The 26,105-nt window shown below is 40.1% G+C and overlaps 1 protein-coding gene across 3 annotated transcripts in view; it reads right to left on the minus strand.

Moving 5' to 3' along the window:
- Nucleotides 1–20,508, minus strand: part of CHRM3 (cholinergic receptor muscarinic 3) — a 285,137-nt gene extending 264,629 nt beyond the window's left edge. For all 3 annotated transcript variants that reach the window (XM_063331019.1, XM_063331015.1, XM_063331018.1), the window contains exon 1: nt 20,317–20,508. The gene's annotated coding sequence lies outside the window, so the exon portion shown is untranslated. The remainder of the gene's footprint in view (nt 1–20,316) is intronic.
- Between the last annotated feature and the right edge of the window lie 5,597 nt (nt 20,509–26,105).

Below are 26,105 nucleotides of genomic sequence, written 5' to 3' on the forward strand. Positions count from 1 at the left end.
TCTCCTAAATGTATCTTTTAAACATCATCCATAAATCAGAAGTATTGCATTGAAATTACTTCTAAGAGCACTATATTTCAATATAATTTCAAGCAAACTAAACAAACCTGCTATCTTTTGGTACAAGCACCTCTGGAGGTAGTTCTAGATGTTGGCCATAGTCTTAATGGAAGGCTTAGTTTCTAACTGGTATTTTCAAATTTTCCCATGAATTTCTCAAACTGGCACAACAATTTACTATTTCACAGGAAACTAATCCAATAAGATAAAAGCATAAAAAAACCCTTTCATTATTTTTTCTGATATGTTTTCCCAAATTATATTTAAAAAACCCTGTCTTTTCAACTTACTACATCCTATTTCTCAAAAATTACATTCGGGTTTTCTATTAATGTGTATATATATTTTTAATGAAATACAGTTTGTAACAAATCAGCTTTTCCAGAAAAAAACAACATTGAAAATTAAGAGCAAGGTACACTAACAATTTTTTTTTTTTTTTTTTTTTTTTTTTTAAGATAGATGTGTGTACATGTGAGAAGATTACCATATGGTGATGAAACCTTTGTTTATGCTTTTAACAGAATAAACAAAAATAGTCTACCATAGCTAAGGAGGAAACCCAATATTTTCTATCAAAACAACTATCGATATGTCTATACAGCAGCAAAACAAGAGATGCATATAGGTGAGGAAATATCTCAAGCTCTTTCCTAATGTGTATTAACAAATGACACCACCTATCTGAAGTCCGTTTCATCTAGTCTTAAGAAGAATGAGAATAGCATACGTAAATTGGACAGAAGTATCTCACTGATTTTACAATATCTCACCTGTGAATTACCTTTTAAAACTAAAATTTTTGAAAGATATACGAAAGCTTGAATGCTTTCATAACATTCCAGAGTGTTTAACAAATTCATACATTGATGAAGCATAATTATGCAAAACATTGTACAGTAAAAATAGGCTAGATACTTCACACCATGCAAAAAGGTGCAAAAAACTCTCAGACATCATAGACGTAAGCTTTGGTAGGGCAACAAGAAAACCGCAGTTTGCATTAGGTAGGTATTTGAGTGGAAGAGAATGAGCAGTGTACCTGCAGTGGTATCTTTATGGAAACAGACATTCATGGGTGTCAGCGCTGCACCAAAACCCCATAAGCCTGTTAGTCAGAACCATTAACGCAGGTGGAACCTTTGAGTTACGCTCTCAGAAACAGTTCTTTGTTCATTTGTAAACAGATATCTGATGTCATTCATAGGGATGAGCCTTAACCTTGAACTAGCAGCAAAGTTTCATTTTAGACAACCGTATCATGTCTGCAGTTTAAATACACCACCTCCTATCCTAAACCATCACATGTATAGATTTTTATGTTTCCTATGTATTGCCTCAGAGACTGCTATGCTTCAGGAGCGAGCGAGGTGATCCTTGTAGTCTTGAAAGGTTCAGCTGCAGCAGAAAGCTTTATGCTTCAACCACACCCAGTCTGCTTACAGCAACAGCATTCCTCCTGCCCGATACCTTTTCACCTCCTCAACATACATGGATATTACTAGACTAGCATAAATATGCTTATAGCATAATTTAGCGCAGTTCGGGAACTAGAATGAGGTATGGAAACATAGAATTAACCACGTCACAGGTTTCATAGAAAACCCTTATTGCAATGATAATAGTATCAATAATTTCTCAAGTACACAGCAGAATGGATTATTAAAATGTAACACTTGTATTTTTTGAGGCGTGTTCTGTACAGTAAATATATTGCTCAGATTACATAGTACTCCATATTTGCTCCAACTCAAAATGGTTTCTGCTAGTAATAAAAGTAAACGTTGTTTAAACCAGCTATGCAAGACAAGAGAATCATTTCAGTGTCCAAGAAAAATAAATATTAAATCTTTAGCTCACCTGGTGCAGCATTTCACTTTTCCAAATGGTAATTAATTAAAATAGAACTTGAAGAAACAAGAGAATTAAAGAGAAAAGGTCCATGCTACGGAAAATTCAGGCCGTGTTAAAGTGGGAATGTCTTCCAAAAACTGAATGTTTTGATTCAGGCTCCTCTAGTACTGATACTGTAGCCCTAAGCTCAAGATAAACTGAACTTTGATCCAGGTATTTTTGCCTTGCAGTCCATCATCATTTCAGAGTTTAAAACAGCAAAGAAAAAAAGATAACTTTAGAAAAGATAAACACTTCTCTAAGACTAATTTAACACAACGCTACAAAAGAAATAAAAAAAAACAACAAAACCACACACAACCGAAAAAAAACCCACAAGCACCCCACCATTTCATCTCAGTTCTTGCATAGATGCTGCAAACCTGAAAGATTTAAGCAGCTGGAGCTGCATTAACAATGCTCATATACCTGGATAGTAAGAGCCACTAGCTTTTCCTCTTCGGGTATCAGGAAGAAATTTCAGTCCAACATAATAAATTTCATTGGACCCTGTTTCTATAGAGTTCATTAATTTATATTGGCTCTCGCAGAGGAATAATTCAGCATATATTTTCCTCGAGCATGCTGCTGGGAAAGGACTGGGCAGAACATTTGAATGAATTTCCACTTCATTCATCTCAGTTAAGCACCTGATGATCAAAAGGATGTTCAACTGATTTCTCACAGATCTACACTGGCATCCCAGAAAAGGCTATTCAGTACCCAAAGTGACAAATCATTATGAGCTTCATATGATTGTTTTACGACTCTCCTACCACTGATTAGTGTCTCTAGTTGGCTGTTATCTCTGTGGCAAAGCAGCATACCAAACTTGACATGCAGTTGCAGGCACCTTATCTTCAGTTAAACGCAAATCAAAAATAGCAGTTGGGAAGGGGCATACCAGTAGTTACAATTTATATTTTGACAGTGTGCAAAAAGCCACCATCCTGCAAAAAAAAAAAAAAAAAATATAAACAAAAGGATATGTTTAGAACATAATAGCACCTAAAGAAAGGTTTGGGCGAGACCACAATTTTTCTAGACTCTAGATGTACGAAGCATCTAGAAGAGACCAAAAAGCAGGTGAAGGAAAGATGAGGCAAAACACAGTAGGCAGTTACAATTTTTAGTCAAATGCTTTTCTCATTATTTGGTTCCCATTACAGAAACCAACAAAGACTTTGAATGATACAGCGAATGTTTCCAGCTCCTGTCTTCTCAGACAAGCATTCACTCCCTCCTGTTACCTCAGGGAAATGCTAACAGTGTTTTACAATCATACTTACATCCAAAAGAAGCAATGAAGCTACAGTAAAGTCTTACAAAAGCAGTTTATAACCCCAAAATTGAACTTCAACTTGAAAGCTGTTTCAGTTTACATTTCAACTCTTTGTTTCACCCATGAAAGTTTCCACTTATTGCTTAAAATAGCAAAGACGGAACATTTTTGTTTACTTCCACACAAGAACAAAATTCCCTGAGATATCAAGGCGATGAAGAATATACGTACACAAGACAGTGGAACAGCTTCCATAGTCAAATTATTCAAGTACTTTTTATACGGAATTAAGGTATTGCAGGGAGAGCTTTCTGTTGTTACTTTTTTGCCTACTGGTAGAAAGTAATTATTGACAAATTAATGAATGTAATTTTCACATTCTTGCAAACACTTATATAAAAAGAATAAGAAAACGATCTAAGAAATGCAACTACTGTACCTATATTAACCTAAAAGTACATATACATGCCCAGACAACTTAGCCTTGACTCACTGCTTCATTTTAAATGTAATTCTGTAGGACTCACGACGAAAAGAGCTCTATTCCTCCTACTCCCACTTGCTCATCACCGCAGGAAAGCTATCATCTGGTTCTATGAGCAAAAAAAAAAAAAAAAAACCTCTCACATAACTGTACGTGACGACACGAAGGGAAGTTTGAGCTTCTGAAGACATACTACATCTATGCACATGCAATTAAAACTGAAGAGAGGAGCAGTCACCATTTATGGAAGCTCCTGCCAGACTCCTGCAATTCTGGAACAAGAAGTAGGGGTTGCAGAACTGTACTTACATACATATACATTTATGTATTTAGTCATTATTCCTGAAAAAAGGTGCCAGTAAGCAAACAAATCCCAAGAATATAAGCTCTACTAAGATTACATGTGAAAGGTTTTGGGTTGGATTTTTGGTTTGTTGTGGGTTTGTTTTGTTTGGGGTTTTGTTTGTTGGTTTTTTTTAATATTTTTGCTGCGATTTTGTCAGCAAAGAATTTAATTTGCTTTATGTCTTGAAGTGACTCAACTTTTAATCCTTTCACATTGTTTCCTATATAAACACACAAGAAACTCAGAAGTATAAATCTTTTCAATAAAACTCTGAAGCCAACAGATTTAATTAATTTGCGGGGGGGTGGGGGGGGGGTGGGGGTGGCGTCAACCTGAATTACCATTTTTCCACATTTTTTTCCTAGCAAAACAGAGACCAAACTGAATCAACTTCTGTCAAACAAATACATTATACTCAACCAGCTAGGAAAAGGCATGTAAATAGAGACTTAAGTTTGAAAGAAAAGCCCATGCACAGGGTTTACAACTGTCACTCACGTCAAACGGTATCCTCAGAGGCAGAGGGGAATTGAAACTGTGGGTTCAAGCATACATTTCTGACTTCCCAACACCACATTTAAATTTGAGATTATACTGTTTTCCTTGGCAGGGCTTTTTCCAAAGACGTTGAATGATGAACAGGAACAAGGTACACAGAGACTGTCAGTCCCAGCTGTGCTCCTGCCCTTGCTGCACAGATAACCCAGCTACTCCTGAGGTAGCTCCAGGATTTCTGCATTTTATAGTCAAACCATTTCAGGCAAAACAGTGACAACTTCTGTTCCCCTGAAAACTCCAGGACAAAGCATGACACTTGGAGGGCTGGTCAATGGTCTGTGTCGTGACAGCAGGGGGCACAGCTACAGGACAGCCATCTTCCAAGTCACTCACATGCAACTCTTCCCGTTCATGAGCCACAGGCACTGGACCCTCCCATTGAAGCTATACCATGTGATATGAAACATATGGAGAAAGAAAGTGTCTGACTTCCAATTAGGACGGAAAGAGGGATGTGACAGCACGGCTGCAGTTCTCGCTCAGGTCGATGCTAGTTGGTTACACAAGGTGTAACCTGACCGGTAAGCAATGCAAACCAGAAGAGATGGATGTTTGGGTCAGTCCCCAAGGAAATGACCACAACAACCTTCAAAACTCCTTAGAACAAAGCATGTGACGCTACCTTGTATGGCAAGTGAATGATTTATCCTAAGCTAATGATTTCTCCCTTCTTATCCAGTGCTGCTCCTACCAGTAGCGAGTTTTGTGGATGTGCAGGCATTGAGCTAGGATGCTTCTAAGCACTCCTGGTCTAAAGTCTTCTCCTGAGAACACATTTTTTGTCTGACCAACTCATCTCTTGACCTGCAAAGACGTTTCACCCAAATCTACCCAATCCAAAGAAATTTTGTCACTTTACTTGCTAAGAAAGAAGAACAGCTCTTGAATTATCTTTTCTGTTTCTTTTTCGGTATTCAACCTGACTGCTTTCTACAGTTAACAGTAATCTCGTAGCAGAAACTCTTCCATTTACCCCAAAAGGGGATTAGGAGTTCTTGGAAATATTTTTAAAATAAACAGTTTCCTTACCCTGTTTAAACAATGATTGTTTAAGCCACAGAGTCAAAATGACTCAGAGGAGTTGTACTTGTCATTGTACAATATTCAGCATGATCTACAATGTGACCAGGCAGTAATGACCTGTATTAATCATGGGCCAAAGTATAATTAAGGTAAAATTAATGGACTGTGATGGTCTAGCAATTGCTGTCCACATCCTCAACCTTTCTGCTGGCTTGCCAGACTACTGCGTTTCTGGTGGAAAAGTGGTCTGCAACTGAGGCAGAGCACAGGAATCCCCATTGCACAGAGCAGGCTCATAAACAGACAAAAAAAAAATTGACTCAATTTGTACAAGCATATGAAGGAATCCTTTCCACCCTCATCATGACTACAGCTATTGGGCAGAAAAGCACTGGCAAATCTACCTATTTCAAAACTGCCCTGTCACTATGACCAACGTAAGCTAGAAAACTGCCTGCTAATGTACTATCCCCAACCGTAAGGGAGAAAACGTTTCACTTCTGATTTGTTATGTGATTTAAAATACCATGTCCTATAAGTCTATAATACCGTGTCCTAAGGTCTGTAATCTTCATGTATCGACCCTAGTTCTGCCTTTCTTCCCCTGTACAAGAGCTTCCAAATGCCTTAGTCCACAATCGTCCACACTCATTTTTTTCCTTGAACATACACAATTCGCTTCTGTCCTGTAACATACTTATGGTTCTGACTGCAGTTCACATTAATGGTGGAACACCTGCTATACCAACACATAACGGTACTGACTTAAATTTCTCATTGAAGGATTTTTCAGGAACGCAGCTTGGGGAAATCTTTGACAGCTACAGCCTTATAGTTGAGTGAGAAATATACTGCAGCCTCCTAAGCAGCAAACACCTTCAAGAAAAAAGCTTTAACTGATGGCTAGGAAACTGGAAACCCACTTCCAAACTGCTTTCTCTAGCTGAACGCCCAGAAAAGACATCATCACTTGACCTGTCTCATGGTCAACGTCCCACAGAATTAACTGCCACAGAATAAAGGAAATTTTTGGGCGTGGGGCAGTTTTTTTCGTTGAAGCAGATTAGCAGCTCCATTTTTCAGAGAGAAAAAATGAAATCCTTTGCATAAATGATTCATTAGTAACCATCAGTTTACAAACTCACAAGTGTATTGAGGTAGAGGTGCATCCTACAATGATGGAGTCATATTAAGATTATACATGAGCACTTCCAGGAGTCATATCTTGACATTTCTCCCTCACTGAGAGGTGCCTGTGTGAATGCTCACACATGTCCAAGTCAGGAATCCACGCTAGTGAACTATTTCAACACCACTTCCCATTATCTCACACGTGCCATTGCCTCCAGGCTCCCAGTCCCTCACTATCAGACAACTTCTATTATCTCATGGAAACTGTAAATATCTATCTAGATTTTCAAGGCATAATGATAATGCAGAAGTTTTAAAGCACTGCCACTTCAAATCCATGAATGACAGAAACTTAAACTTCCCCAATTCCTCCCCACTGACTAGAGTTACTATAAGCTTCAAACCCTCTTGTGTGGCCATCCTGTCTCTGCAGTCAGATAACTGTCCTCATTTCCTTTCTCTGAATTTTAACTAAACAGAGAGGATTAACAGGAACAGCAAAGGGGAAATCCAATAGCGCTGAGTCAGTGAAAATTAGACAGCATTGTGTCCATCTGCTGTCCAAGATTAAGAGTTTAGAAGTTTTCTGAGATGGTAATATAGCTGTTATGGATCTCCGCAGTTCCATCAGTCATGCCTGAAAAATCAGATAAGTTTCCTTGACTGTAGCTAGTTGACTAATTTTTACAGGTTTTGTCAGAAGACTAAACAAAAGTCCAGAGTTATTTCTCTCAGGTTTCGGTACTGAAGTTACTATGCAATAAAGTTGCTTTGTAGCATATGAAGTTTTGTGCATTTAAGGTCAACTCTCATTCCAATTTCAAGGCACTCCTGAAATACAGGACTGGCAGTTAAAGCTTCCAAATACCAACATGGGAATTCACAACTCAATACTCACACACTTGCTTTTCCAATATGGAATCTGCAACACTCAGCTGACATTTTCAGTAACTTTCATCTCAGAAAGATCAACAAATAATGTAGAAGGCAGGCAGAAACACAGGACACCAAGCAAGTGTAAAAGGAAAACAAAGCAGCTGGTACACAGTCTGTCTACATAGTAGCTTTTTACATTATTTCCCCTCCCCCAAGAGGCCTAAAAAGCTTCAGCTACAGGTATTTAAAATTCTCAGGGACAGCAGAACCTGAGCACATATGGTAGGTGTTCTCTGCAAAGCTGAAGATGACTTTAGAGGAGCTACAAATTGACATAAGTAAACACAAGCTAATGGGACGTGGCTAGTTCATACCCACCCAGACGCTAGCCTGCATTTCATTACATTAAGCTCTTCAGGACAAAACATTGCAATATATCACTTCTACAGCTTTTTGCACACCATATTTGCAATTACAAAAGTAAAATTAGCCTTTCAGTCAAACATAATGTGCACACTCAACTTTGTATCTTCTGGTAACAGTACAGGCTCATGAGTAAGTTTTGTATTTTAATCACTTTTTCTTTGCCCAAATCAGAAATTTTGGTTAACTTTATATGACCATCAGTTTAGGTAAAGTTCGGCTGATTAACAAATAATAACTATTTTGCTACATGTAGCTGACTGTGAAAAGCTTTAACATACAGTCATTTATCCATTTTAAAGCATTCTGCACTACATTACTACTGAAGCCATATTCACGTATTTACATGACGTCCCAGTGACATCCGTGATAACAGCTCAAGTGGACATAACATTTCACTAAATCCAGACAGTAAGGATTTAGTAGCAAGGCTTTACCTTGCTACAAAATAATGCAGTCTAACAATCTATTAGTCTCATTGAAACACCAAGTTAAAGCTGTTGAAAACTGCTTGACTGATAGAAGTCACTAGATGCCCATCTTTTTTGTTCTGTATATTATTCAGCTTTTAGTCAGCATTCTCTGTCCAAATTTTGCTAAAGAGACAAAATGCCAAAAAAATCACAAATCCATAATTATTTCCTATTCCTGCAACACCATATCAAGGATCTTTCACTCTTACAGGCTGATTCAGAATATGACTTTCTTACCTCCACATGCACAATACAATTGGGGTTTAATCTGTACAACTTCAACCCTATGCCATGTGTACCCTTTCACACAAATTTCCCCTATGATTCACGTTTTTCCAAACCCTTGAGATCTATTAATAAGACCAATCAAACCAAAAATTCCTACCTGAGGCTGTGGATAACAACCTCTAGTCTTATGATTTTGTGCTTAATTAGCTATTTAGAGTATCTGTTCCAGTTCCATGATTCTCACAACTAGAAATCTTAATACATAGATACGGATCACTGCATCAGAACCAAATTTGTAAATAACAGAAACAAGAATATTTGGAAAGGTTACAGAGCTAACCAGCAGAGGAAGAAAAAGAGAAAAAAAATGTAGGGGATTAGAAATGCAGAAGGGAAATAATAATCCTCAAATGAAGGGTTCTGGCCTGGTTGTTACTCTGAACTAGGATCAGAGGAAAAATATTGCTTAAGCTTATCTTCACATGAAAATAGCTATGCATATTACAGCTTTAATCTCATTTAAATTAATATAATTTAACCGCTGCAAATAGTTTGGGGATATTTATTTCAATTTATTTTGCTTAAGTTGATTAGGACAGGCCTTGAAGTATGTTTTGCACACGTACACTCCACACATTGTTGGCCAAAAGACGACTGACTGGCCACATATTTCTAGAATTTATATTTCTGTTTCATTTTAACTAAGAGATGGCAAAATCTTTAGAAGAAAAAAATGGGAGGATTTTTGAACCAATGCTACTGGAAAAACTCAAAAAACTGTTATAAAGAAAATAGACAAGCAAAACCAAGAAAAAAAAAATATACTTTTCATTGTCCAAGCTTAAAAAAAAAAAAAGAAAGAAAAGGAAAGAAAGTAAAATATAGGCTGAAGTGAAATCTCAGTTTGTCCAAATCCAGAACAAAACAAAAAAAACCCAGCCTTTAGTATTAACAGTGCTAGGTGTCACCCCACATCTTTAAGTAAGATAGAAACACAGCCAGATTGTGTATACATACAACCATTAAATTTATGAACACTTCCATAGTGCTTCCTCTTAATGGTTTACCTTTTAGGTTTAACCTTTTGCATGGGCTAGCCAAGGACGATGCATCTAGTCATTGCTCTTAATCATTAATAATCCAAGACACTTGGCATGAGAGTTTGGGAGGAGTGAGGGAAGGGCATCAGCACTAAAGTTTTCTAGCATACACATTCAGGGCCAAGCATAACCACTAGAATTCTCAAATTTCTTATAGAAATTTTTCTTTATAGGACTCCTGTCAAAAAAAGTATGGTAACTATCTTGCATTCCCCAAACTGCCATTACTAACCTGGAACTGGCCATGAATTAGGTACAAGACTTTCCATGATTCATGAAGAAATTTAATTAATAGTTTAATATTGTACATTCAGCCCAGTTGCCAATGAATCCACAAAGCCTTGCATTTGCTTACACTTAAATCAGGAGCAGTAGCATCACCAACTGAAAAACCCAGCGAAGGGAAATAGCTGCTAAGCCAAAAAACAACCACCACCACAGTTTCAAACACATGGTCAATAAAAAATTCTGAGTAACTGAAAGGAACAATCTTGAAATTCAATTTTTTGGTATGTCCAACGTTAAGACTCAGAAACAATCTCCTTATGAGACTGCAGTGCCTGATTCCAACTACAAAACACAAAGCAGGATTGAAGTCATGCAAGTCAAACAACCACAACAGGCTCCAACACAAGCATTCTCAGAATTCAACTGTTCTTGTCATATAAATCAATACACAATGCAAATAAATTCCTACCCATCCCATTACGTAATCCATATCAAGGAAATGTTCCCACCTTATAAAAACAAAAGGATGAGGTTCTGTGTTTGGTTTTTTTTTTTTAGAGGAACCTTTGCTCTTCACAATAGCTATAAAAACAGTAACTACAGGGAAATTTAAGAAAAGTAGAAGCAAAACTGTACAGCTGTTGTAAAATGAATGTGTTATTCCCAGAAACAAACCAAACAACATATCACGCGAAATAAGTTGATGAGATCTGACACAGAGAAAGTTATTGGTGGTCACCCATATGACTCATTGTGCCACGGGAAGTTTTAAACTGATACAACAAGGATAAGACCTCTACCAGACATTTAGCTACATTAAAAAATAATCAGTATGTTACAAGTTATTTCACAAAAGTTTTCAATTTCAGTATTTTCTTCTTGGAAACAACATATCTGATCACATTTATCTTTAAGCCTCCGTTTTCTTAACTTGCAAACACAACAGCAAGTTAGAATTGTGTATGTGTGCTAATGCTGGGGGAAATAAAGCAGGCGAGATGTGCTTCTTTGTGTACTATTTTCTTCCAAATGAAGTTCAGTTGAGATCATATCTGCTTTTTTAGACCTCAACATCTTCAGCTATATCCTGGATCTTAATGGATCTCCTGATTGTTGCTGTCAGCCTACAAGAGTCACATAATCCTCATTCTTCCATTTCAGACATTTAAAAATTTGATTTTACCATACCCATAATTCAAGAGCTGCTCCTGGCAGCTTACAGCAGATTTGCTCACAAGTGCCCTGAAAAACTTCAGCATGTAATGCTTCACAGACGTCCTGCATTCCAAGTACCTATTTACTAGACCACATTTCTGGATGGCACACTCAACATCCGCTTACTAAAATGAATGGCTGAGAGTCCTACATCTATTGTTTTTTCCCCAACCTAATTCAAGCACGTGTTTAATACAAATCTACAAAAGTAAATCCATGCTTGCTTAGCATTCCTGAAGAGAAAGTCTTGCCAGAATCATGGTTGTCATTTTACAACTTAACATTGTTATTTGGGGAGGAGGCAGGGAAGCAGACTAATATACACTAGTAAGAATCATGCTATCTATTCAGCTTCAATATTTTATTCATGGATGGCAATACATTACATTGAACACAGAAGTGAATATGACAAATGACATTTTTCTTCCTTAAACTGAATGGAAAGGTAAACAGCTTTAAAACTCTCTTTGCAGCTTGTAAGAATAAGCTTTTAATGATGGATCACCTGGGTTGTGCTTATAAGAAACAGCTTTTATAAAACATGATCTTCAGAATCATAGTAATGAAAATTAGGTTTGAATTAATCATTTAATGACATTTTTACCAATAAAATAAACATCCGATACCTTTGATCACTGGGTATGAACCTAAAACCTTTATATCAGCACAAAAAACTCATCAGTTCCCAAAGAGTTTGGACATTAAAGAAACAGAATCACAGAATCACAACAGTTTTGATTCCAAATTCATACATATTTGTAACATAGCTTAAGTTCTATCCATGACATCCAGCTCAAGGTGGATGCATTCAAGCTAGCATAACTGCAGAAGAAAATCAGAAATTTCTAGACAGACTGCAGCAGAAAGTGACCACATCTTACACAGTCTTCAAAGACTAACTGAAAGGTTTCTATGTATTAAACCCACTTGGTTGTTTTTTGTTTTTTTTTAAATCTCCTACTGTTTTTTAAGGATGAACAAACCTACTGCTATTTTTATAAACATTTTTTCAATCTTGCTTGCACATTTTTGCCTCTTTAGCATTCCCTTTGGCAAACAAACACATCTTTCATTGAGTTGAGTGAGAATGAAAATTACTGACTCAGTAGTGAACAGTATAAACACCGTCTGCTTCTTATGAAAAGTACAGTTCATCTTCACAAGTATCTGCACCTTCCATGTACTTGCTTTCACAAAGCAACTGAATTTTTTGAATGGAGATATGGAACAGGAGGAGAAGTAATAGTCACTTCTATTTTTATTTGTAAGCCTTAGTAGCATGATGCTTTTTCAGTAAAAACTGAAAAGGACATATATGACAATTTGAGACACTTGCCTATGACTATCTATCAACAGGCAAATCAAACACCATCTTGAGTTTTGTTGATATATTCCCTTATCACACTGCAGTTTAAGACCAAGGAAAAGCAGAACCAACACATCTGCCTACCACGTCATCTCTAGCCAGTAGCTACCGAACCGCAGTTTCCAGAAATGGAGCTACAAATTATCCTCATTGCTTTTCTATTTATATTAGTTCCCTTTGCATTGTACAGTATTATTTTTAGCAACTATTTCCTACAGCACAACCCTTTACCCAGAGAGTTGTAGTCCTGTAAGCTTCTCTTGCACACACATTTGAAGGTTAGCCCATTCAAGTGTCTGCTTCAATGTAGAACTTTTCCTTTCTTTCAACGGTGTTTTTTCTAAAGTCATTCTTTGTTAACTTTTTTTACACGGTATTCAGACACTCGAGATCATCTTTTTCTGTCTTCCAGAGAAGCTCTGTGTCCTTTCTCTTAAGGGTGAACTTTCCCATCTCTTTCCACAGGAAATCCAAGATAATTTTATACAAAACAATAACCAGAAAAACAATACAAACAAAGAAATTTGACAAACAACTCTATCCCCCACCAAGCCCCCCTACTAGATTTAAATCTCCCTGAATTTATGTCAGCAGCTCCAGACCCAAGATGGGTCTCCAACTCTCCTTTCTTTTTTTTTTTTTTTTTTTTTCTTTCAACACTCCTTAAGAGATACCTTGTTAAAGTGACTTTGCTCATTCTCTGTTTATTGGGAGATGTTTTCTGCAATAGATATTTTAGAAAGACATTTACATACATAAATATTCCAGGGATCATTTGTGTTCCAAGAATGCATGAGTCCACACAGCGACCCCTCCTTGCCAGGAGCCTGCCACATCCTTGCCAGGATCTCTGCCACAGGTACCTTCTTCTCTCAGCACCAAGAATCATGTTGTTCCATTTTTCTGGGTCTTTTACCCTCTCCCTCCTTCTTTTCTCTGCCCTGTACATATGCAAGGGTCACAGGCTCCTGAGATATTCCCTTCAGACTGCTCTCCTACACTTGACTATCCTCTTCATTTCCTTAATTTACAGTTTTCTGTTCTTACCCTTCACTTGTTCTTATGTTCCCTTCTCGCACAGCCTTCTTCCACTGCAATCAACATCCTCAGAAACTCAGGTCCTCCTAAAAGTGTATAAACTTTCACTACCTCAAAATCTGTCACCGACAATAACACCAATCATGGACTCGCAGTCCAAGACTATTCCATTTTATTTCACTGTTCCTCAGTTATTTGGATATCTCATCTGTGGATATCTTCCACATATCTCGTACCTCCTGGTTTGTGCATTTGTGTGTATATGGACAACTTCCCCTGTCTGCCTGTTATCAAGAGAGATGACAAGGTAAAATGCAAATAGCAGTCCATTTCGATGAAAGAGAGAACGATGCTTCAGCTAGCGAAAAAGTAGAGATAAAGCACTACCTAATTTTGACTTTGTAAATTTGGATTGTTTGATGTCCAGTTAATCCTGAATCCTACTTAGGGTTTTCCTGCACATCCACTGTCAGGGCTGAAGAACAGCCATCCTTTGAGAGAAGATGCAGCAGTTTATGGTGAAACCTCATTATCAGAGATAAAAATCTGCAGAGTATTCCACAGGGTGATGTATTTTATCTTGGAGGAGACACAGTGTGCTGTAATTATTCTGTTAGAAGCAAGTATGCACCTTTGTGCAGCAATTGGAGATGATTAATAAAAAGATAATTCTGAAAATGTTCAAGTTCTGTTCTTCCATGACAGTTTTGAGCATCTGTATTACTCCTCCTCTTTTTGAAAGAAAGTTCCTTAATCCTTTGAATAGTTTTTACTATTGTGCTTAGTACATATTGAGATTGAATTCTCCTACTAATTGTCTGCAGTGAAGTTTGAAAGGATTTGTTGCTATAGCAATACTTCGTGTTGATTCAGAAATTAATGATAAAAGAAGTGGCAATTAGTACTATTAATTTTTACTAGAGAAACATCGGAGAGTGCTAAAAGGCTTCTAGCCAAAAAATAGCAGTAAGATAATGGATATTTCATGCTTCAGTATGTGCAGCATGAATGTTGCTGCCTTAATACCCCAAGATGGGCCCAGCCTCTGTTGCATTTCAAGAGGACATACAAGTGCACAGAGATCTGTCTGCTTTCATACACAGTGGTACCCTGGGACGAGCTCCTCTATATTAGTACAAGGAAGGGGAATTGAATACTTTTCTCTACAGATTTGACACTGTTCTTTCAGTGTTTTGCAGAGATCTTTCTTTCGCATTTTTAGGGAATACAAGTATGTTGCTTCAAGATAATGACCTGCTTGCTCTCATTCCTGAGTAACAGCTGTGAAGCCGATAAGTGTTTTCCAGGTTGTACGAAACCAAAAGGAGTAACTAATATTCTACACTAAGGCTTCTATTATCTCAACAAATTATTTGGTTTTGTTGCAGACCAGTACCTTCTACAAGGCATTTAAGGTTTTAGAGAGAATCGTCATTGTTTTTTTAGGCTTGACTTGCTATTTCAATCCTATAAAGAATAGTGTGGATCTACATAACTGTTTATAATGCAAGGCTGAAGGAAGTGAAATGCTTTGCTTCTTCAGTGTAAGTTTAGTTAGATTTTTTAAAAGTATGATTTGACTGCCTTAATAATTTATTTTCTGCCACTAGAATCACACATAATTACTGAACTTAATAAATTTACTTATTTCATAATGAAATGGTGGACTTGTAGGATAGTGGCAGATTGCCCCTCAGAGCTATTTTGTAAATCCTTCTGGATGATACATAGTGTTTTTTTCCCTTCAAGATTGTCAGTGTTATTTCCTTTAGATGCTACAGATGATACCTCAGACCTTCATGCAGGAATGTTGGAAAGATTTCCTGCAAACCATTAATGCTAGATGCTGGAGAGGCCTTCTCCTGCTTAGGTAAGGAGTAAGTAGGCTTCAGGGCAATGCATGTTGTCACAACTCAAGCAGACCTGGAAAGAGGTCCCTTTACATCTCACATGAAGCTCTAAGGCCCACGAAGAGCCCTATGCATCTGGCTCCAGAACACCTAATGCTGTCAAGTAAGGCAGTAAGGGACAGAATGGTACTCATGAACACACGTAGAGCTAAGCAGGCAAACATCACACAAAACACCACGACCATAGGCACTGAGATTAGAACATTTTCTTTAACAGAAGTGAGGCACATCAACAGAGGCATGTCACAGAAATTCCAAGCTTTTTTTTTTGTTTTTTAAACTTGTCCTCCCCCAAATTTCTTAATCCTCTATGAATTTATAAATAAGAGAGAAAACTCTAACTTTTTGTATTATAAGCTTTTGCATGTCACTATTAATCTTTTTCCATGGGGATATACTGGGAACACAGAAGGACAGATTATCATCTACATATGGTGAGAGAGTATTCTGATGTGTCATCACACTGCCTTCTCACTCAGAGGGGGAAAGGAAAAAATATAATCAGAAATACTCATTATAGAGCAGGATTCCATCAATTGTTGAATGTAAATGGACAATCCTGAACACATTCAATATCCATACAAGAACTTGCTACAAACTAGCAGAGCAACCGCAACCTCCTGGAGATCAACACCAGGCATAATGCTCACAACAGAGACCTGGCAAATTATCAGATGGTTGGTCTGCACAGAGCTCTGTGATATGAAATGGCTAAATGAACAAAATCCTGAATATGCTTGCAGGAGAGTTTTCTGAATTAAACAGTTAGGGTTTTGTTTACTCCAACTTCAGAACGAAAGCACAGAAAACAGAGGAGGAAAGGTAATGGCATTGACAAGTGGCTGCATTTTCACATCATACCCAGGAAAACATTTTCCCATTATCCATACTGTAGCTTTATTATTAAATATTTCTCTGTAACTATTTCCATCAAGATTAATTTACAGAAGTATAAAACTGCCTCTAGCTCTCATTTCAGCAACTAAATATTTATCATTTGTAATATAAATTACATCTTCTGCTTTTGTTTTTCCAAAAATTTTCCAACCATAGAAAAGACCTTGCCTTCAGTTTGCAAACATTTAATGAAGAAATTCACTTAAGCCTACCTTCCTTCACACTAATTGATGCCTCCACCATGAAACCATATACTCTGAATAGGTGACAGAGTATGTGGTTTCATCCTCTCCTATTTTACACACAGTAATTTCAACAATTTACATTCAGGACAACAGCTTTTCCTTGCCCTCACTGAATCTCCTAGTGAGACTTGCATGCAGAAGGTTGTGTTCTGATGGTACTCAACCAAGGCACAAGCAGCAGAAAGTGTTGCAGCATGCTCTTAAAACAAAAATAAGACATAAAAAACTCCTGAACAATCTAAATATGCCACACCAGGCTTATACTAAATTCATTTATTCTGTTTTGCACCCCAAAACCATCAGAAACATACACCCCAGTGTATATTCTACACCACTCTTTGTTGGATAGACTGAGAAGCACAGTTCGCGTGTCAAGAGGTGTAGCTGATATACGCACTCCCAGCATCTCTAACTGACAGAGTTTCACACGTTACAGCCACCACGCAGTCTAACAAAACTGATGTTCTTCTATCGAAGAAGGACACAGAATGAAGTCATGCAGGACTGTAGCAACACCGTTGAAGGAATTTGCAAAACAGACTAGTTTTGGTGTTACCAGGATCTTTCTTTTCCTTCCAAACTTACAGATCCATTTAAACATCTATTACATATTCACAAACTAAGGTACTTAAATATAGCTGAGGATACTGATAGAGATGGCATTGCATATCCTCCCCCACATATTCTTCTTCATACTGCTCCTTAATTTAAAGCCTAATTATATGTCTTCATTAAAAGAAAAGCTGCCGCTACAGTAAGGGATACTAATAATATTAGTAAATTGTTCTATCATATTACGTACTAAACTCAGCAACCATGCATTTACATGCACTGAGCAGAGCTTTCTTTGCCTTCAAATACCTCACACTTTGTCTCATCCTCAGAGCACCACATCTGCTCAGAATAGAACCTCTTCTTAATGGCAAACAAGCCCCAATATGATAATGAGCAAAATCAATTAAGGTCATCTAGATCACTTCAAACTTTCTTCTAGTGTCAAGCACCTTTTGCACCCCTTCCTCTTCGAGTCACATAACACTGAGTAAGCACAGTAATTGCCAGCACAAAGTATGCGTTTAGGCTGTCTGCTGAAATCAAGACTGAGGGAGGAGGGAAGGTATGAACGTAGAACCATAGTGTTGTAGTATTTGTGTAGAAGAAATTTCCACCTTAGTCATCACAAGATTTTTCTTTATCATTTCAGGATTCGATACTTAAAACATTCACAGCACTACGACTAAAATCTAAACACAAATGCAAGAAAGGGAGGTTAGACAGTTTTAAAGCAGCAACTATAGATTTAGAATGAAGTGTCATAAGTGTGATAATTTTTTAGACCAGCTTACAAATTAACCAAGACATTTTAATCCTTAACACTAATACTTAGAACTGTAATTTAAGACCCCATTGAGCACTGTGTTTGTGATGTTTCATATGATCACAGTTGGTTTTCACCACGAAAACTTGCTTCTGAGACTGCTACTCTAAAATATATTGTTAAGTTGTTGGATACAGACTATTTTACTATGAGCAAGATGAAATTTAAATTTCTTTCAGTAACAGAAACAAAAATGGATTGCACTTGACAATATACAGATATTGTGATACAGATATATGAAAATATAAAGTATGCAATCGGCTCCCTCCAGAAAGTTACTATTCAACTACTTTACAATGACATGAATTTGCACCTGAAAGCAGTTTCTGGAATAAATTAGGTCTGGGTTTTGTTGGTTTGTTTGGGTTTTTTCTAATGAAACATGAAAGAATACAAAACTGAATTTCTGGGTTTGCTGTCAGAGCACAGCTGGTATAAGAAAGGAAGAAAACTTGCAACCTGTTTGGATACAGCTGGCAGCAAGTCAGATGAATTTCATACTGGATTATCCCTGGAGTATTTCATTGCTGCGCTACTAAAACCCGGCAAAACTGATAGATCCAAAATAGTCCAAGAGAATGGTTTTCAGTGCTTCCGCTCAAGTCTTCTTCCCTAAAGCTGAAGCTACCCTGTTAACATGCACACGGTACCAAAGTAAAAACATATTACTTTGAATGAGATTCAGCACTAAAAAATGTAATCTTCATATTGCTCTACAGGGCAGTAACGTATGTGTAAAAACTTCTGGTACTAACTATTAAAAAATAAAGGAAAATTAAAAAAAAAAAGCGAGCAAAACATGAAAACTTTTTAAGACACACATCAGCAAACCCTGCAATACTTCTTCCATGCCATGGAGAATTGCTACCATACAAGCGATCAGCTTGCTACCACGCTAAGGCACATTTCTGAAAGCCAGCAAACTGGGCATGCATTCTAGAAAAAAACAGTGTTACCTACTGCAGTCCTGGTCCAACACAAGTCAGCAAACCAAACACTGTCAGATTAAATATACATAAGCAGACAAAATAAAATCAATATATCATTCACTGACTTTGAAGTGTATCGGTATGTAAATAAAAAAAAAAGTACCAACATTTCAGTCAATGTAGGGTGTAAACATAGAAAAATATATTGCTTGGGCAAAAACATCCTCAATACATATCCTGGCTTTCGTTTGCTTTTTTTTTTTTAAAAGTTTCTTGATGTGTCTCAGCAACACTGAAGTTCAGTTCTTCTGTCTGTGACGCTTCTATATATGGTCAGCAAAGATATTTGCTGGGATTTGCGTTTTTCCAAAAGTAATCCCAGACAATCAGAATTCTGCCTGTTAATCAGCAAGAAAACTCACACGAGAAGATCCACAGCCCTGCACCCATGAGCCCGTTTGGGTTTGTCCGCCCCGAGACTTACACAGCGAAGGGAATACGGCTAGCCCTGGTTTTAAGTAAATAGCTGGACTGGTTCAGACGCTCCTGTCTGTGGGTGCGCTGGCAGCGCACACCCTGCCCGCTGATGCCTTCGCAAACTCCAGCTGCACGACAGCCCGCACCCACTACAACCCCGAGGAACCTCGTTGATCCAGACAGGAGGAGACGCCGCGCTCGGTGCGCGGGGACGCTGCGGGGGCACCGACCGGCCGGGGGGGGGCCCGCGCGCCGCTGCGCGCTCCCGCACTGCCCCGGCGGGACAAACCCGGCAGCCGGCGGCACGTCGAGCCGTGCTCCGGGGCTCCCGGGGCGAGCCGCCGCAGGACCGGACGGCCGTGCTGTTCGGCCGCAGCCCCCGGTCCCGGTGGAGGGGCGAGCCCACGGGCGTGCACGGCGGGGCGGCCGGCACCTCGCCTCGCTGTTCAAGGGGCGTAGCAGCCCGCGGGAGCGGCCACTCTTCCGAGCCCCGCTAGGAGTGGGGCAGCCCCGCCACGGTCCGCGGAGCCCCCCCGCGGCCACCGCCGCCCTAAGCGCAGCCCCCCACGCCGGGCAGAGGAGAAGCAGCAGGCACGGGGCACCGCGGCTCCGCAAGCCGCCCCGGCGCAGGGACCGTCCCCGCAACTTTCCCCGCGGAGAGCCCCGCTGCGCTGCCGGCCCGGGCGGCCCCGCACACGACAGCAAAACCAAACAAAAGCCCCTCAGACCTTCCCGAAAGGGCGTTTCTCTTCCTACCTGCCCGGTTCACCGGCGACCCCGCGCCGCCCGCTCCGCGCCGAGCGCTCCCCGCGGCGCCCAGGTGGCGTTAGGAGCGCGCTTCCCACGGGCGGCGCGCCCCCGGCGGCCGGCACATCCCCCGCCGGGCGCTGCCGGGAGGAGGGCGCTCCGCACCCGCCCGCGCCGCCGCCGCACCTGTGCCTGGGCAGCGGCACCGCCTCCTTCAGTCTCGCCCCCTGGGTGGGCGGGGGCGCACCGGGACCCCTCGCCCCGCGCCCGCCGCCAGACCGTCCCGCGCCGCCGCCGCCGCCACCGCCGCCCTCCCCATGCGGCCGCCACGCGACGGGCACCCTGGCTCCGCTGCCCGCCGCGCCGCGCCGCGCCGCTCATTGGCCCGCCCGCCGCTGACCTCACGGGGCCCAGCCCCGTCCCGCCCCTCCGCCCCTCGCCACGGGCCTGGTCCGACCCGGGCGGGTCCCCTGGGGCCGCCCGGCGGGGAGCCCGGTGGCGGCAGCGGCGGCCACCGGGCGGCACCTCCGAGGCGCGATGGCGGGGTGTCCCCGGCGGCCCGCAGCCACCCCGAGCCGGCGGGACGCTGCGGGGGGCGGGCGGGCGGGGATGAGCGGGCGGGGGTCTGGCCGCGGACCCTGCCTCGGGGTGCAGGGAGTTGGAAACGGAGGTTTGCATAAACCATCCCCTGCCCGTGCAAAGTGCCCGCCAAGGAGAAATGACTCACAGAAAATGAGATTACGTGGGGAAGCCTTCCATTAGTCTGCGATGGCCTTGTCTCTTTTTTTTTTCTTCTTTTTGGTATCTATTTTTATCGGTTTTAATTGAGATGCATGAGCAGCTACTGCTTGAAGATTGTGGTCCTGCTTGTGGAAGGTAAATACTTTTCCACTGCATATTCAATATGCCTCTTAATGGGGCATATAACATCAACCAAGTCACATACCGTCATATAGCTCTGCAATATATATTAATAAGGTATTGATTCATTTCCAGCAATCTTGCAAAAGACCTGCTTAAAATATTCTCCCATTTCGGCTAATCAGGGCACGCTACGAACTCACAAAAAGCCAAATAATATATTAATGTATGCCTATGCACAACTAAAACACGCTGAACCAGAAGAACATAAGGCATCTTTTGCGTTTTAAAAGATCCTGTAAATGTACGTGATAAATTATTACAGCAAACCAAGGTGTCTCACACTTCTGTGTTTCTTTTGTTGTAAAAGATTAATAAATTTAACTTGAAATTGTTCAACACAAAGAAAGTTGAGAATTTTGCACTTGTTTTAGGCATTGCTTGCTATAAAGTTGCCATGGCATAAGGGAGCAGGGTGTGTTCTGTTTGCCTGCTGGTATATTTCTTGGTTACATGTAAGACAAAAGTTGACAAACTATGCCACAGAAAATATAAATAAAACAGCAGTCTATCCTCTGTAGGGTTCTAATTCTCTATTAATTTTATAAGGAATTAATTCAGAAATGAATTTTATAAACTTGGGGCCCATCTCGCACCTTTCACATTCAGTGAGGAAGGACTACCTGCTTGCTAGAGGTCCCTTCCTCAGCTACCAAAATTCGGCCGGCCCTGGGTGACAGGTCTTCTTCACCCTTCGTGCTGCTCCACTGCCAGCCAGGCACCATGGTCACTCGGGCGAAGGGCCGCGTCCTGCACCCTGACACCAGGATTTTCACAGAACATGCCGTAGGATCCTTAGGGACAAGTAGGCAAGACCAGAGCCTATGAAAGAATATATAAAATTTTTGGTACTAAATTTTCAACACTTAAAAAAAAAAAATCTGCTGTTTTTCAATTAATTCAATGAGTAATTCATAACACTTTAAAAAAATACCTGTGGGACAAAAATGCAAAAAGAAAAATAATTCTTACACAGAAAAAATCAAGACTTTTTGGTGTGCAAAGATTCCTCTGTTCTTGAGCTCTGCATACGTTTGCTTTACTGCACATCTATGCTGTTCCTTTTACCTTGCATCTAAAAATAGCGTCAGAAATAACACTATAGACTGTAACGTTAGGCTGGGGTTTCGGAGCAGCCGAGAGCCCCCGTGGCTGAGTCGTCTCAGGTGACCCCTCGGACCATGGTTGTCCTTGGAGTTTCCGCACCTCGGCTGCCGATTGCTCAGCACCCCTGCGTGTCAGAGACACCATGAGGTCACAGAATGCAACTCTAGTTTTTTAAGATTATATTAGATACAGTGTATTTCTTTTTATGCCATTGAAGCTGTAGCTGAAAAAAAAATCCTAGGTAATTTGATCATCTTTTCCCTTTTGTCTCTTGTATTAGCTGTTATATTCGCTTAAGGGCTTCCCGGTTGTGAGCACACAAAATACAGCTAAGATGATCTCTGGTCAAGGTGGAGAGTGTATTAACACATGGACGATTCATATAGGGGGAAAAAATTCCCAAATGGTAAATCACAGCATAATTAGGCCAGGGTCAAAAAGTACACAGCTTTGTATCTACCATAACCTCACTAATTCCTGAGGTTGTGGCAAAAATCATCTATGTATATAGTGCAGAATGTATTTTAGAAAATACATTCTTTTTAAGATTCAAAGCAAGCTGAAATCATCTTGGCTTTGGATTTGCCTTGCTATAAGACACATATCAATAGTTTATAAATCAGGGCCCAGTTGCCTAGTACAATTGTGTAACATAAATAAATTTAACCTTGAGTCATGCAAAATGAGCCTTTAAAGCAAGCATATACACATTAAAATCAATGATCCTAGAAAACACATATTGGATAATGTCTTGTATAAAAAAGTAAGTGTTGAGAAAGTCAAGGAACTGTTCAGGGAAGCCTAAAGTAGGGAAATAAATTTTGCAGTGACACTGCTAAATAATGACCTTTACAGAAAAAAATCCATTGACTTTAACAAGATCTTTGGCTGAGCAGAGACCAGAGGTTCAAACCTGCATACTACAGCTCCTAGGCATAATACAACTCTTCACAATATGTTCTTAAGGAGGAACAGAGGTGAAGATTAATTTGAAGGCTGTGTTATGTTCGTTTTTTTTAATTAGGAAATATTATTTTATTATCTTTCATGAGGTATCTATGGGAATAAGAAGCAAATCTGTCATGAGAAGTTGCACACCTCTCAGCATCTTGATTTATTTCTCCTCTCGCTGAACAACATAGAATCTACCTGCCGTGTGGGACGCCCTGGAGGATCAAGACCAAGTCACCATGGGCAGACCAGCCCTCGCAGAGAACAGTGCTGCAAGAAAGGTGGGGATGTACAAGTGAGCACCATGTGGCTGGACAACTGGACGAGCTGCTGCACAAGACACGCTTTTTGTTACACATTAAGGAACACTGAATTTTCAGCCTCATCTTTGTTGACGCCGATTCTGCATCCTTGGGCTCCTGCACTTTTCATGCCTGTGTCCATGCCACTGCTGTTCCCAGAGTCTGTGCGCTCATCCTCTGGATGCCTCCGTGGTTGTGTATTTGCAGATAGGATCCGAAAAAGCTCATTAGGATATCAACTCAGTTATCTCTCTTGAGCACTCCTTGAAGTTATCCTTGAAGGACCTTTTTGGGCAACACCACTTCATCGTCCATGGCATCATTCATCCCATGGAATCAGGAATCACATAGTTTCATTCAGAAGTTCAGATGATTAAGAATATATTTTATTTTTTGCAGCAGAACCTTATGTCTGTAATAGTTAGGAACTTCTAATTTTAAGCCTCAATTTATTTCTGAATACTTTATACCCATTTGTCTTTCCTGACACTACTGGCCTCGACTTGAGCTAGCTCACTGTTCTCCTGTGGTGTAAGATCTGCGTAATGTCCCCTCCAGAGTTTTGCTAGGCTAATCCTGTACTTTCCTAGTCTTGTTCTGTAACATGGGTCCTCCTCTCTTCTGCTTATCCAAGCTGCATTTGTGTATCAACTTTATTTTTGAGTTGAATTTTCTTCAATATGGGTGAAATTATATACCAATTTTAGATGAGGTACTAAATACAGCCAGTTAGAAAGAGCTCAGAAATGGTGAGAGTGCCCTGGATCGTAAGCTGGTGTTTTCTCTGCTCCGTCACATTGCTGGCTAATAGTTAATCTCTGGCCCATTAGTACCGACAATTATTGCTTTTGTTTCCTCTGTTTCTAGGTGATAACCCCAAGCTCATGGCAGACATTCCTGTACTTAGCTCCTACATGCGTTATCTTGTTTTGCCTACTTGTATTTCTCACTTTATGCCTTACTGTGACCTTATGGTCACTCAATTTTTTTCATCCGATCACCAGATACTCCTCAGTCAGCACTGGCAGAGCCTCTGAATATTGTCTCACCAGGAGCCTCAGCTGTCAGATCCCTCCCTTTGGCCAAGGCCGAGCAACTTCTGCTCCCTGAGGAATTTCACCAGCAGTATCCATCTAGCCTGATGGTTTGTCAGCACACACACCTCATTGTCTCCCCTTTGGCCCGTGCCTTACTGTATTGACATTCTTGTACTAATCCTCATCTTCTTCAGCTTAACTAACAATTCCCCATGTGTCACTGTGCCAAAAGCCTTACTGAGCTCCAATAGATCAAGTCTGCAGAATTACCCTTGTCAAGAATATTATTTGTCTTGTCTAAAAAAAGGGAGCAAGTTTGTCTGGCACATACTGCATTTTATCTGATTTTCCATCATGTAGATCAGTGCAAACCATACACCACTCCATAAAGCGAGGTGATCCTTGTAGTGCAAAGAAAATCAAAATCACATTCATAGGCGATGATCAAGGTCATCACTAAGGCCAGCCACTAAGTGCATCTGAAAAAATGAGACACAATTTGTGGAGTTTTCTACTACCTAATATATGTAAAGAATACAGTTTCATTCACATTTCATAACGGTTTCAGAGAACGTCCAATGAGGATGACAGTGGTTCACAATTTTCCAAATTGATACATTATTTCAAACATCCTTTGGTATAACATCTGAGAGTTTGATTGTGAGAAATGCATATACAAGCAGAAAAGTGTGTTCAGATAGAGCCTTGTCTGTTTAAAACCGGTCGTCAGACTGAAATTCAAGTTCCAGGCCTATTATTTGGTAACATAATAATTTGATTTTGATAACACTTTGATTTCAAATAATGGGAAACACTTCCAAAACAATTAATTAATCCTTTTGAGACATTTGCAAGCTTAATAACATTATTCCCAAATTTTGAAACGGGTGCAATATCAATAGCAGATCTAACAATAAGGTAAGTAGAAATTAAGTTGTCTTTCTTAATGTGCTACAACAAAAACATATATACACCACCTTCCTCCTCTGGTGCCTGTTAGTGCCCAGCAGACGTACAAATTAAGTGTACACTCCCTGTAGCAGTAGCTCTTCCCTTTTAAAACCAGATTTTCCATAGCTTATTTTCAGTGTTATGGTTTCCCATATTCTTTTACCTTGGTTGTTTTTAGCTTTCACCTCTTTCTGTGCTGAGGGAACAGACTCCTAAGGATGCCCCAGATCAGCCTGGGCAAGATATGCTGGGCAGGACAGGTGAGGGGAAACTGCGTGATGAGAGACCCTGATGGCCTTAAAGGAGTGGTTGGGCTGCAGAGCTAGAAAGGTGAAAATCTGTGGCAGCCCACAGGCCCCTCACCTGCACAGAGGACCCCACAAGAATTTCTGTCCTCAATAAGGCTATGTCGCCAAAACACAAGCAACACACGGGCAAGTTCTGCATGGAGCCCAACAGCTTCACAACAGGATCCAGTGGTTCCTTTCCTTTTTTATGTTTTGTTTTGTTTTTTTTTCCTCCTCTACTT

Source organism: Chroicocephalus ridibundus, chromosome 3, assembly GCF_963924245.1.
Source record: "Chroicocephalus ridibundus chromosome 3, bChrRid1.1, whole genome shotgun sequence".
Taxonomy (NCBI): domain Eukaryota; kingdom Metazoa; phylum Chordata; class Aves; order Charadriiformes; family Laridae; genus Chroicocephalus; species Chroicocephalus ridibundus.